We start from the raw sequence: 10,686 nt of genomic DNA on the forward strand, positions 1-10,686 counted from the left end.
AAGAAAACGTTGGTAAAATATTATAACCAATGCTGACATTCATACACTTTAGAAGATCAGGAAAAATTACCTAAAATGGAACTTTGAATTATTATACATTGTTATAATTAATGTTGTTTTTGAGGTGATAAGGAAAATGGAATGAAGTAATGTATGCAGATATGACAGAGTGGAAAATTAATATACCTCTTCCTGATCCCTTAATTTTGGATTTGGAAAAGGACAGGAAAAACTAAAAGCTAAAGAGATGTTGTTCAGATTGTGATACTGGGGAAAGATGTTAAAAAGTTAAGATGTTAAAAGGAGGAAGCTCGAGCAGCTCCTGTGTTTGAGCATGGGATGGGTGCCGGGATAGGCAAACAAATGGAAACAGACATGTTGATAGATGGGACTGAAGGGTTGTTGGATAAATGTGGACTGGGAGTAAAGGAGGAAACATGGAAAGTGAATAAAAAGAAAGCGGTTGCTTTAAAACTGGTGGAGAAGGAATGTTGAACAGAGGTGGGGGAGTAGGCTCTTCTGTGGAACCGGATCTGTGTGTGTGCTATGGGGAATCTGGACCCTGGAAGTGAGACTGCCCTGGAGGGGAGTGCCATGGGGCTGCTGCTGTGAATGAATTAGAACTAGAATTACATAAAAGCTGAAAAGAAGAGAGTTTATCCCCTCGTTGGGAGGGACCATTTCTTGTTCTTTTAACTACAGAAACGGCGATAAGAGCTGCTGAAAAAAGGTGGACACATGCGTCTCGAGTAAAAGGACCCATAAAGGAATGGAAAGTTGTGACTGAACCCAGAGACGCCAAGCTGACCCTCTAGAGGACTTGGATAAGTAACTGAGAGAATTCATATTGACTCCTGTAAATCTGATATGGGAAATGAAGATATAGTTGAAATTATTTTAAGAAACCATAGGATAAGGGCCAGTACTAGTCCATGTCCTCCTATATGCAAACACTGCAATTTGTATATTAGAGCCAAGTGTCCCAATTGTTTGAAGCATATTATTACTCATAGGAGAGACCATGAACAATTTTTGAGAAATCAATTACAGTTCTTTTTGCATTCAGTGTGAAATTACCACCTCGTTGGAACAGTTGTTGTGGGTCAAATACTACTGTCATAGTAGCCGACGGGGAATATACTTTTAACCTACCAGAGAGGGCAAGACCGGAGGGAATCGGTGCTGCAGCTGAAAAGGTCTGCCGAGGGCTGCAACCCCTGGGGCTGTGACCGCTGAGCACTATGATCCTGACCGGACCTCTTTTGGTGTCGGTTCTGATAGGAACCATATGGGAAGATGCCGTGGCTTCTAAAATCATTCACAACAACTGTAGTGAATGCATTACCACAACTAGACAAGGGAGAGTAACCACTCAAATGCTGGTCTACCACACCTTTTATGAATGCAAAGGAACAAAGACAGGCAGTTGCATATACAATCAAACTCAGTGAGAACAAATTCAGAAGGAAGATTAATTGGAATAAGTTATAATGAAGTTATAACCAATTTGAGTACCTCATTGTCAATAATTTTTGATGCATGTGATATTATAGATGATGATTTAGATACTCATAGTGGAAGTTCAGAGTGGAGGCAGTACTACAGTAGCCAACCAAAATATATTTGCCCAGGTGGATACCAATGTCATATAAATCCTGATTATGTACCTAATCAAACAGCTAGGTATCAGTCATCACACCTCTGTGGAAGAAAAGGATGGTCTTGTGTATGCTGGGATACTGCAGGCTAGGGATGTGATTATCAATGTAAGACTTTACAAGCTTCAATAGCAAGAATGCAAACAAACAATAACTGTACAACCCATGCCTGCAATCCAATAAATTTCACTCTCATAGATTTGAAAAAAATTGGAAACAGAAGCAAGTAACTAAAATTGGACTTAAAATATATGGAACTGGGGAAGACCCAGCTGTGATTATTAGTATTAAGATCAAAAAAAAAAAAAAAAAAAAACAAACCTGGAGTCCAATATGAAATTCTCACAGTTGCTAAAAATCTCCTTGTAAATCTTGCTGAAAATATATCTAAAGCATTGAATGTAACTAACTGCTATGTTTGTAGGGGAACTAACCAGGGAAAGAGATGGGCCTGGGAGGCAATGGAGAGTAATATAAGCGACCCTACAATCTGGAAAAATTGAAAAGGAAACAAAAGGAGACAACAATGGATCTTGCAAATGGGTATAATCGGAAAAAGTTGTTGGCAAAATTTAGAAAATGGTGTAAAACCAATAAGAAATTTACTTTGTGAAGGGGGTTATATGTGGAAGAGAGCAAAGAAAGACTGGGGAAGATGGGGAAATCCCATAGAAATAAATCACCAATTCAGTAACTGGACTAATGGAACTAACATACCAAACAGTTGGCCTACTCCAAATGGATATTATTGAATCTGTGGTAAAATAACTTTTGCATTTTTACCCCAAAATTGGACAGGTTCATGTATATTAGGAATGATCAGACCTAATTTCTTCTTATTAAGGAGAAAACAATATAAAAGAGAGTTACAAAATGGAAAGACAATGAGTGGCCACCTGAATGAATAATCTATTATGATTTGGCAACTTGGGCCGAAGATGCATCCTGGGGATACAGAACTCCTATATGGATGTTGAGTAGAATTATAAGGTCACAAGCTGTGGTAGAAATAGTAGTAAATAAAACAGAAAATGCATTAGGATTAATTACAAAGCAAAATACTAAAATGAAAACTGCAATATATCAGAATCGTGTGGTTTTAGATGACCTGTTGGCTCAAGAAGGAGTGGTCTGTGGGAAATTTAATCTTAGTGATTGCTGTTTAGGATTAGATCTATTGTTCTTAAAAGAAGGAGGGTTATGTGTAGCTCTCAATGAAGAATGTTGTTCTTTGGCTGACCATACTAGAGTAGTCCAGGACACCATGTCTGAACTCCGGAAAAGGTTAGATCAACGTAAAAAAGATCGTGAAGTGGGCAGGTCATGGTATGAAAACTGGTTTAATGTTTCACCTTGACTAACCACTTTGTTGTCCACTTTAGCAGGACCGCTTATCATGTTGATTTTGGGACTTATATTTGGGCCTTGTATATTATGCTATATTTTACACTTTATTAGGGAATGATTTGACATAGCTAAACTGCTTATTTTAACTATGAGGTCTGGGGCAAATTATAAGAGTGTATCTATTGATGAGGATGAAGATTGTTGTGAATATATTATGTCACGTAGGGGCTACACTGATTGTAATTGTGAGGTATTACCCTGTGAGTGTTCTGATAAATGTTGGGATTGTAGAAAAAGGTTTATTTGCAGTGCTGAGAATGAAAGCAGCATCTAATAAACAATAATAGGATAAAAAGAAAAAGGGGGGATTGTGAAAAACTAAAGAATAAGGTATTGTTTATTAAGATATATGTTAGGTATATATATATGTTAAGCCCAATATAAAGGTTAGACAACAAAAGATATGAAATTGCTTATGCACACAGTTAACGGACACAGTTTATGCAAGATAAGATAAACCACAATCGCTTACACCAATTAAACCAGAAACCGTTTATGCAAACATAAGATGACCACAAGGTGTTACAGAAACTGGCTTGCAAGATGTTCCAGGAACTGGCAGAAATAAGACAAACCACTCCATATAAGGACATAAATGAAGGGTCAACTATGGAACAAAGGAGGAAGACTTCTTACTTTGGCCTCACCGACCACCGGGAGGCAGAGGTCGACCCCCTAGCAACAGCTGAAGCATGCGCAGAGTACCTCAACTACGTCATGAACACGGAAGTAAAAGATGTATAAGGGAGGGCTTTTTGAACTGCTCAGTACGGCAGTAGGCGGAGCGCAGACTCCCCTGCCGTCCAGCGCTGTCTTTGCTCATATTCTACTTGCTATAATTAATAAAATTCTAATTGGATTATGATCCGTTGTGGTCTCAATTTATAACACCCACTGTATCTTGCAGGACTCAGACCATCAGATGCCTGTTGCCTAAAAAACAAAACTTTTTCTACAAGACACCCACTGTGTCTTGCAGGACCCTAACCACAAGATGCTCACTGTCTCCTGTGATTGTAAACCATAGGACGCCTGCTGCCTCTTGTGCATAAAACCTTTTTGTACAAGACACCCACTGTGTCTTGCGGACCCAAATATCGGGTCGAATTTTTTTCTTTTGCCCATACTTCCATACAGTAATGGACCATATTTTTTTTTTTTCCTTCCTGGGATGGCTGAAAGTCCCAGTACTTTATCATTAACCCCAGGGGACCGTCCGGTGGTGCATCCGGTGGGCTGCTCCCTGCTTTATTCTTAGGATCTCTCCTTGGATCCTTTTCTGGGTTATAATTACGACTCTTACTCTGACTCATTGTCTTACTCCGGGGACCTCTGCCTGGGCCCCCGGGACTGGGACCTCTACTGGGACCCGTCTTCCCTCCCCATATCTTAGTACAATATTCTATCATTTTTTTTTGCTTATCTTTCCCTAGGGTTTCAGGGAAATCTCTCCAATTATCTAAGGGGTATTCATGTGAGTCGAAGGCTTGCTGCCCTTCGCCCCCCATCTTCTGGAATATCCACAAATATACACTCACTCGCTCCCCCTTGTTCCTGGCCCAGTCCCTCGCGGGAGATGGAAAACGCAGTACTTAAGGGTCCACACTCGCTTGGTTCAGTATATCGAACCTCTCATTCGTTATATTCCAGGAAACCCAATCCCGCCCGAACGGCAAACCTGCGAACAATTTCGCCGCGAACAATTCCGCTCTGCGAATTTCGCAATATACTTACGCGTCCTGAGTCTTCGTCCGGACTCCCGTGCACAGAATTTTTATGGGATTTTACCGGTTTTTCCTTTGCTCATTATTCTAGAATTTAGGTTCGTCGGTAAGGTTGAGGTAAGCTGTTGGTCGCGGGGCCGCGAAATGTCGCGGGGCGCCTCCCCGGAGGACCAAAGCTCACCGTTCCTTATCCGAGTCACGGCACCAGAAATTGTTATAAATTGAGACCACAACGGATCATAATCCAATTAGAATTTTATTAATTATAGCAAGTAGAATATGAGCAAAGACAGCGCTGGACGGCAGGGGAGTCTGCGCTCCGCCTACTGCCGTACTGAGCAGTTCAAAAAGCCCTCCCTTATACATCTTTTACTTCCGTGTTCATGACGTAGTTGAGGTACTCTGCGCATGCTTCAGCTGTTGCTAGGGGGTCGACCTCTGCCTCCCGGTGGTCGGTGAGGCCAAAGTAAGAAGTCTTCCTCCTTTGTTCCATAGTTGACCCTTCATTTATGTCCTTATATGGAGTGGTTTGTCTTATTTCTGCCAGTTCCTGGAACATCTTGCAAGCCAGTTTCTGTAACACCTTGTGGTCATCTTATGTTTGCATAAACGGTTTCTGGTTTAATTGGTGTAAGCGATTGTGGTTTAATTGGTGTAAGCGATTGCGGTTATCTTATCTTGCATAAGCTGTGTCCGTTAACTGTGTGCGTAAGCAATTTCATATCTTTTGTTGTCTAACCTTTATATTGGGCTTAACATATATATACCTAACATATATCTTAATAAACAATACCTTATTCTTTAGTTTTTCACACAGTGAATAGTGCAGCCATTATAGAGTGGTTTTGAGAAATCAAGGTTCATCTGCTGTTGGGGGTCGAGCATGGGTGCTTGAACAGGCCTACAGCAAGCTGTGAGAAAGTGAACTTATGACCCCAGGCTAAAAGAAGAAGCATCAAGGTCAGCAAAACAGGAACGCAATAACAAGATGCCAGAAGCATGATGTAACGCTAAGCTGAAGCGAAGGTGTGAAACCAATCAGGAGAGGCAAAGTGGAGCGTGTACCTCTCGTGGGCAAAGTGAAGCAGCCAATCAAGTAATGCGTGATCGCGTGTAAGACAGTATATTAAGAGCAGCCTTGTAATCAATAAACGGAGCATTTTGTGAACCTACATCGTATCGGTGTTTTCTCCCCTCCACCTGGCCGCGGCATTCTGGTGACCCCGACGTGATACCAGGAGAGAGAGAGACCGCGGATGAGAGAAGGTGGAGATCCCGGCTGTCCGAGAGAGGCAGGCTGCCCGAGAGAGGCAGGAAAAGAGCTCAAATTACGTGTCCACGGCTGACCGGTGAGTCAGGCAGACTGCGGTCTGGTTCGGTATGGGTTTCGCTGTATCAGCGATAGAAAAGGCTACGATAGAAGGAGTGCTATGCGTAGCGAAGAAAACAGGGTACTCGATACCCCGACAGGAACTTGTGGACTTTTTATTTTGGTGCCGACGAAGGGATTTGTTAGAAAATACGGGACAGTTATTCTCCAAAGATCAATGGCGTAAGATAGGGGAAGAATTGTGGGAGTCGGTGAAGCTTTTAATCTGGAGACTTGGGAGAAAATTACTAAGGAAGAAGCCCCTGATTTATGGATGTTTTCAGTCCTTCCTAAGGTGAAGGGAGCAACCCTTAAAGAGACAGACCTAAAGTTAATGTTGAAATGGTCGAAGACACGTTACCCAGAGATTTATGAGTCTACCGGATTTGAGATATCCTTGTGGAATGGGGCAAGAGTTAAGCTGTGGAATGCAGCCACGAAAGGCAATGAAGCTGTGAAAGGAGTTAAGCTGTGGAATGCAGCCACGAAAGGCAATGATGCTGTGAAAAGTTTGTTAGTCATTTGGAGAACTGTTTTAGAGATGTTAAAGTCAAAAAAAAAATGAGATCATGGAAACCAGTGCCCCCCCCCCCCCCCCCCCGAATCTCCGCCGGTTGCCGCTATGGCTGCGAAGATTGATGTCGGGGATGAAGATGATCCTTTCGACCTGAGCCCTATTGACCCCGAGAAGGAGCCTGAGCACATTCATCAGTTTGTTGTTGCTGATCCTGAGATTCTGACGCCTGATAATTCCGATGCTGACCTGGATGGTGCTTTTGACCTGGAGCCTATTCATCCGGAAAAGAAGCCTGATTTATATCCCCCATATCCTCGTGATAAATGGGTAGCTGTAAAGGGAGAAGTGAGATGGGTGGGGGATGGGGATGTATTGCACGGTTTCCCGTGGTGTGTGTGCTTCCCACCTGAGATGGGAAGGTCTCTTGTATGCTCTTATCAGGGGTAACGGGCAGAATGTGCCAGACCATGGAGTTGGGACCCCGTATACAACTCCTTTGATACAGTCTCTCTGTGATACTCATGTACTAGAAGTTGGTAAATATAAGTATGTCCATGTTTCTATCGACCCTTGGAAACCTTTAGAGGTATTGCTGGCAACTTCTTCTGACATAGGCTGGCCACCTGTGTCGGAATGAGTGTGCATTTTGGTCAGTAAAAAAAACCTAAGCCTCATGCGATGTGAGGGAGGCAGAGCCTCTGCGGGGACGCCCGCTAAGGTTGAGCCTGCCACCTTGCACTGCGATGATGCTTCTCGGAGCTGATTTCCTATAGTCTTTACAGGGTCCTTGTGCCACGTCCTGTATGTGGGACTGTGCAGTGGGAGCAATGATCGTCTGGATTTTGTGTTTCAAATACTGTAGTTGTGTGCAGTGTGTATGTGGGATCCCATGTGCATATATGTGTGTCTGTGTGTGTTTGTAATGAGCGCAGACAGTGTTCTGTATATTTTTTGTTGTCAGGTTCATATAAAAGTTTTTAATGGGTAGCAGTTTAACACTTTGGGAAAGAAATGGTTAATGCAGAAATGTGGCAGGTATTTGTTTCTGCTGCTGAGAAGGCTGCTGCCGATAGCCGGTGGATTTAGCTGTGCAAAGCAGGGTGAGCGACTTTGAAAAAAAAAAAAAATAGAAAAAAAATAGAAAAAATAGAAAAAAACATAGAAAAAAATAAAAAAAGGGGTAATGATAACACATTCTAGCTGTTATTAATGACTGTAGTTTTGATGTATATTGCTTCAAGCTTGTTTTCCAGACAATATGCATGTGAACCCAAAAAAAAAAAAACAAAAAAAACAAAAAAAAAAAACATCACTTGGGGGCAACTGAAAAGTAACAGCTTGAATATGCATGCTTGTAAAGTAGCTATTATTAGAGGTTGTGATTTTGCATATAAAACCACCTGTATTTACTAGCCAGTTGCTAACAAGAAACAATACCTTGTATTGTATGGATTTGTCACTTGTAAAAGAGATGTTAAAGAATGCAAATTTGCAGCAGCTGCTAGAAAATGCTAAGCTAAAAGCTAGAAAGATTTTAATATGATGGTACTGTTACAAAGCAAGTAATGGAACAAATTAAGAGGGTGGGAGAAATCCACTGGTAGGAAGTTTCTTTGGTTAGTTACCCACTGTCATCAGTATCTTCAACATGCTGATGCACTCTGTGATAGTTACTCTACTAATGTAAATCTGTGTGTGCTTTGCTGTAGTAGTGACTTGTTACTGGGTGAAGCAGGTGAAACTCTGCATTGACAACAAGCTGCAAGGACTGAGATTGACCAAATGCCTGCTACCACAGTCAAGGGCAAGACTGGGTTGGCCTCTGTGTTTGCCACCAAGAAGAACCTTTAGCTCTGCTGTTGGCTGTAACCCAGCAGGTGTAGAGCGGTGGAGACACATGCCATGCCAGACCTTGATGTGAGGGATGGCCTCCGCTGTTATCAGAGAGCCATACAGGAGAAAAAGGGTAGGCCCAGCTGTGTACAGCTATCAACAGGACCATACTGACTGCCAGCGAAAAGTATAAAGCCGCAGAACAACATAAAGAAACAGCAATGATAGAAATCTGTGTAAAATCTTTGTAATATCTGTTCTATTATGTGTGACCATGGGTAATGGACAATTATACTGAGCACATCTGTTAAATCCCAACTATTCCAACTTGTTACATGGTGTGTAGGATTCACTGGTATGCCACATGTTATAAAGGCTCAAGTGACTTCAAATCAGACTAATCTTACTGAAATAATGCTACCTAGAGTAGTGGGTTGTTATGTTACACAAGTCAAGCAGTGATAGAGCAGACATACCAAATTGTAAAAAACCTTTAGTAAAACTAAAAAGGGGGAGATGTGGAGACAGTGTTCTCACAGGAAAATGAATATTTGGTACATGAGCTCTGAATAACTCTGAGGGATATAGCAAGGCCATGGGAGGCCTGAGGAAGCTTAAGCAAGCAAGATAAGAAGAAGCTGTAATTCACTGAGTTATGAGAACTGTGGACTGTTGGCAAGCATTCGAGGTCAAGTTCTCACACCTGTGCTTAACCAATTATGTGTTAGTCACTAAGGGTCTTCAAGACAAGTATCCAATCATGATATGCCAAATTGCTGTAGGTGTGTGTAAGCAGTAGTATATAAGGAGTTAATGCTTTGTAATAAATGGCTTTTTGTCTGATCAAAAAAAAAAAAAAAAGGGGGAGTGTAACTCCTTGACTGTTAACACTGTACAGTTTACTTCTGCAGCTGCTTCACATCCCCTTTGCATTAGAATGCTTCTGGGCATGTGTTGTATGAATCTTTCTGATCATTCTGAACTTACTGTAGAAACAAATCCTATAGACTCTTGGTTAAAATCGTTAGGAATAAGTAGTTGGTTAAGGAGTTTAATCATGATGTTTAGCGGACCAATAATGATTATGTTGTTAATTTTGTTTTTTGGACCTTGTTTGTTACAATGTATTATGCAACGCATGCAGCAGATGACGAACGCTTTATTTGAAAAAAGAGGGGGAGATGTTGGGGGTCGAGCATGGGTGCTTGAACAGGCCTACAGCAAGCTGTGAGAAAGTGAACTTATGACCCCAGGCTAAAAGAAGAAGCATCAAGGTCAGCAAAACAGGAACGCAATAACAAGATGCCAGAAGCATGATGTAACGCTAAGCTGAAGCGAAGGTGTGAAACCAATCAGGAGAGGCAAAGTGGAGCGTGTACCTCTCGTGGGCAAAGTGAAGCAGCCAATCAAGTAATGCGTGATCGCGTGTAAGACAGTATATTAAGAGCAGCCTTGTAATCAATAAACGGAGCATTTTGTGAACCTACATCGTATCGGTGTTTTCTCCCCTCCACCTGGCCGCGGCAATCTGCTGTGCTTCAGAGAGGCTGGATTTATACCTAAAGAACACCAAGAGTGATAATTGTATAGTGCATTTGCCTCAAATGAAACTGTTGACATTAATTTGTGACGTACTTAGCAGTTGAACAGGTCTCCTGTTTGACCATTTGGTCCTTTGCAACCCAGTGAAGCAGAAAGAGCTACTACTGGCTGAGAAGAGCAAAGGAGACTAGGGAAAAGAAGGGGATTGGGATCACCTCCTCTTTTTAAATGAAAGGTATTTTAAATTAGGGATCTTGATCAAGGCACTGCAGCTGTAGCGCACACTCAGGGAAAGAGCTGCGGCAGAGCTCAGCGATCCAGGGTCACGCCGCGCTTCTCTCATCACTGGCAGTCCGAGGCCCGCGGCGGCGTCTCCACTGACCGCCACACCCTCAGGCCTGTGGCTTCTTTCACACCGATCGCAGACAAAGGAGGTCGAGACCAACCGGGGAGGAGCCCAGCGGCGCAGCTTGGCCATACCCCAGCTAACCCCACTCCCATCGCCCCCGCACAGTACCTGATGACGCTGAACTCAATGAAACCCAATCACCACTCTCACTCGACCTACCGCAGCACTCGAGCCTCTGCGCGGCAAGGTCCGACAGCGGACTGGCTGGCCCTACCGCCAATCATAGG

This window comes from Melopsittacus undulatus, chromosome W, assembly GCF_012275295.1.
Source record: "Melopsittacus undulatus isolate bMelUnd1 chromosome W, bMelUnd1.mat.Z, whole genome shotgun sequence".
In the NCBI taxonomy this organism is placed as follows: Eukaryota; Metazoa; Chordata; class Aves; order Psittaciformes; family Psittaculidae; genus Melopsittacus; species Melopsittacus undulatus.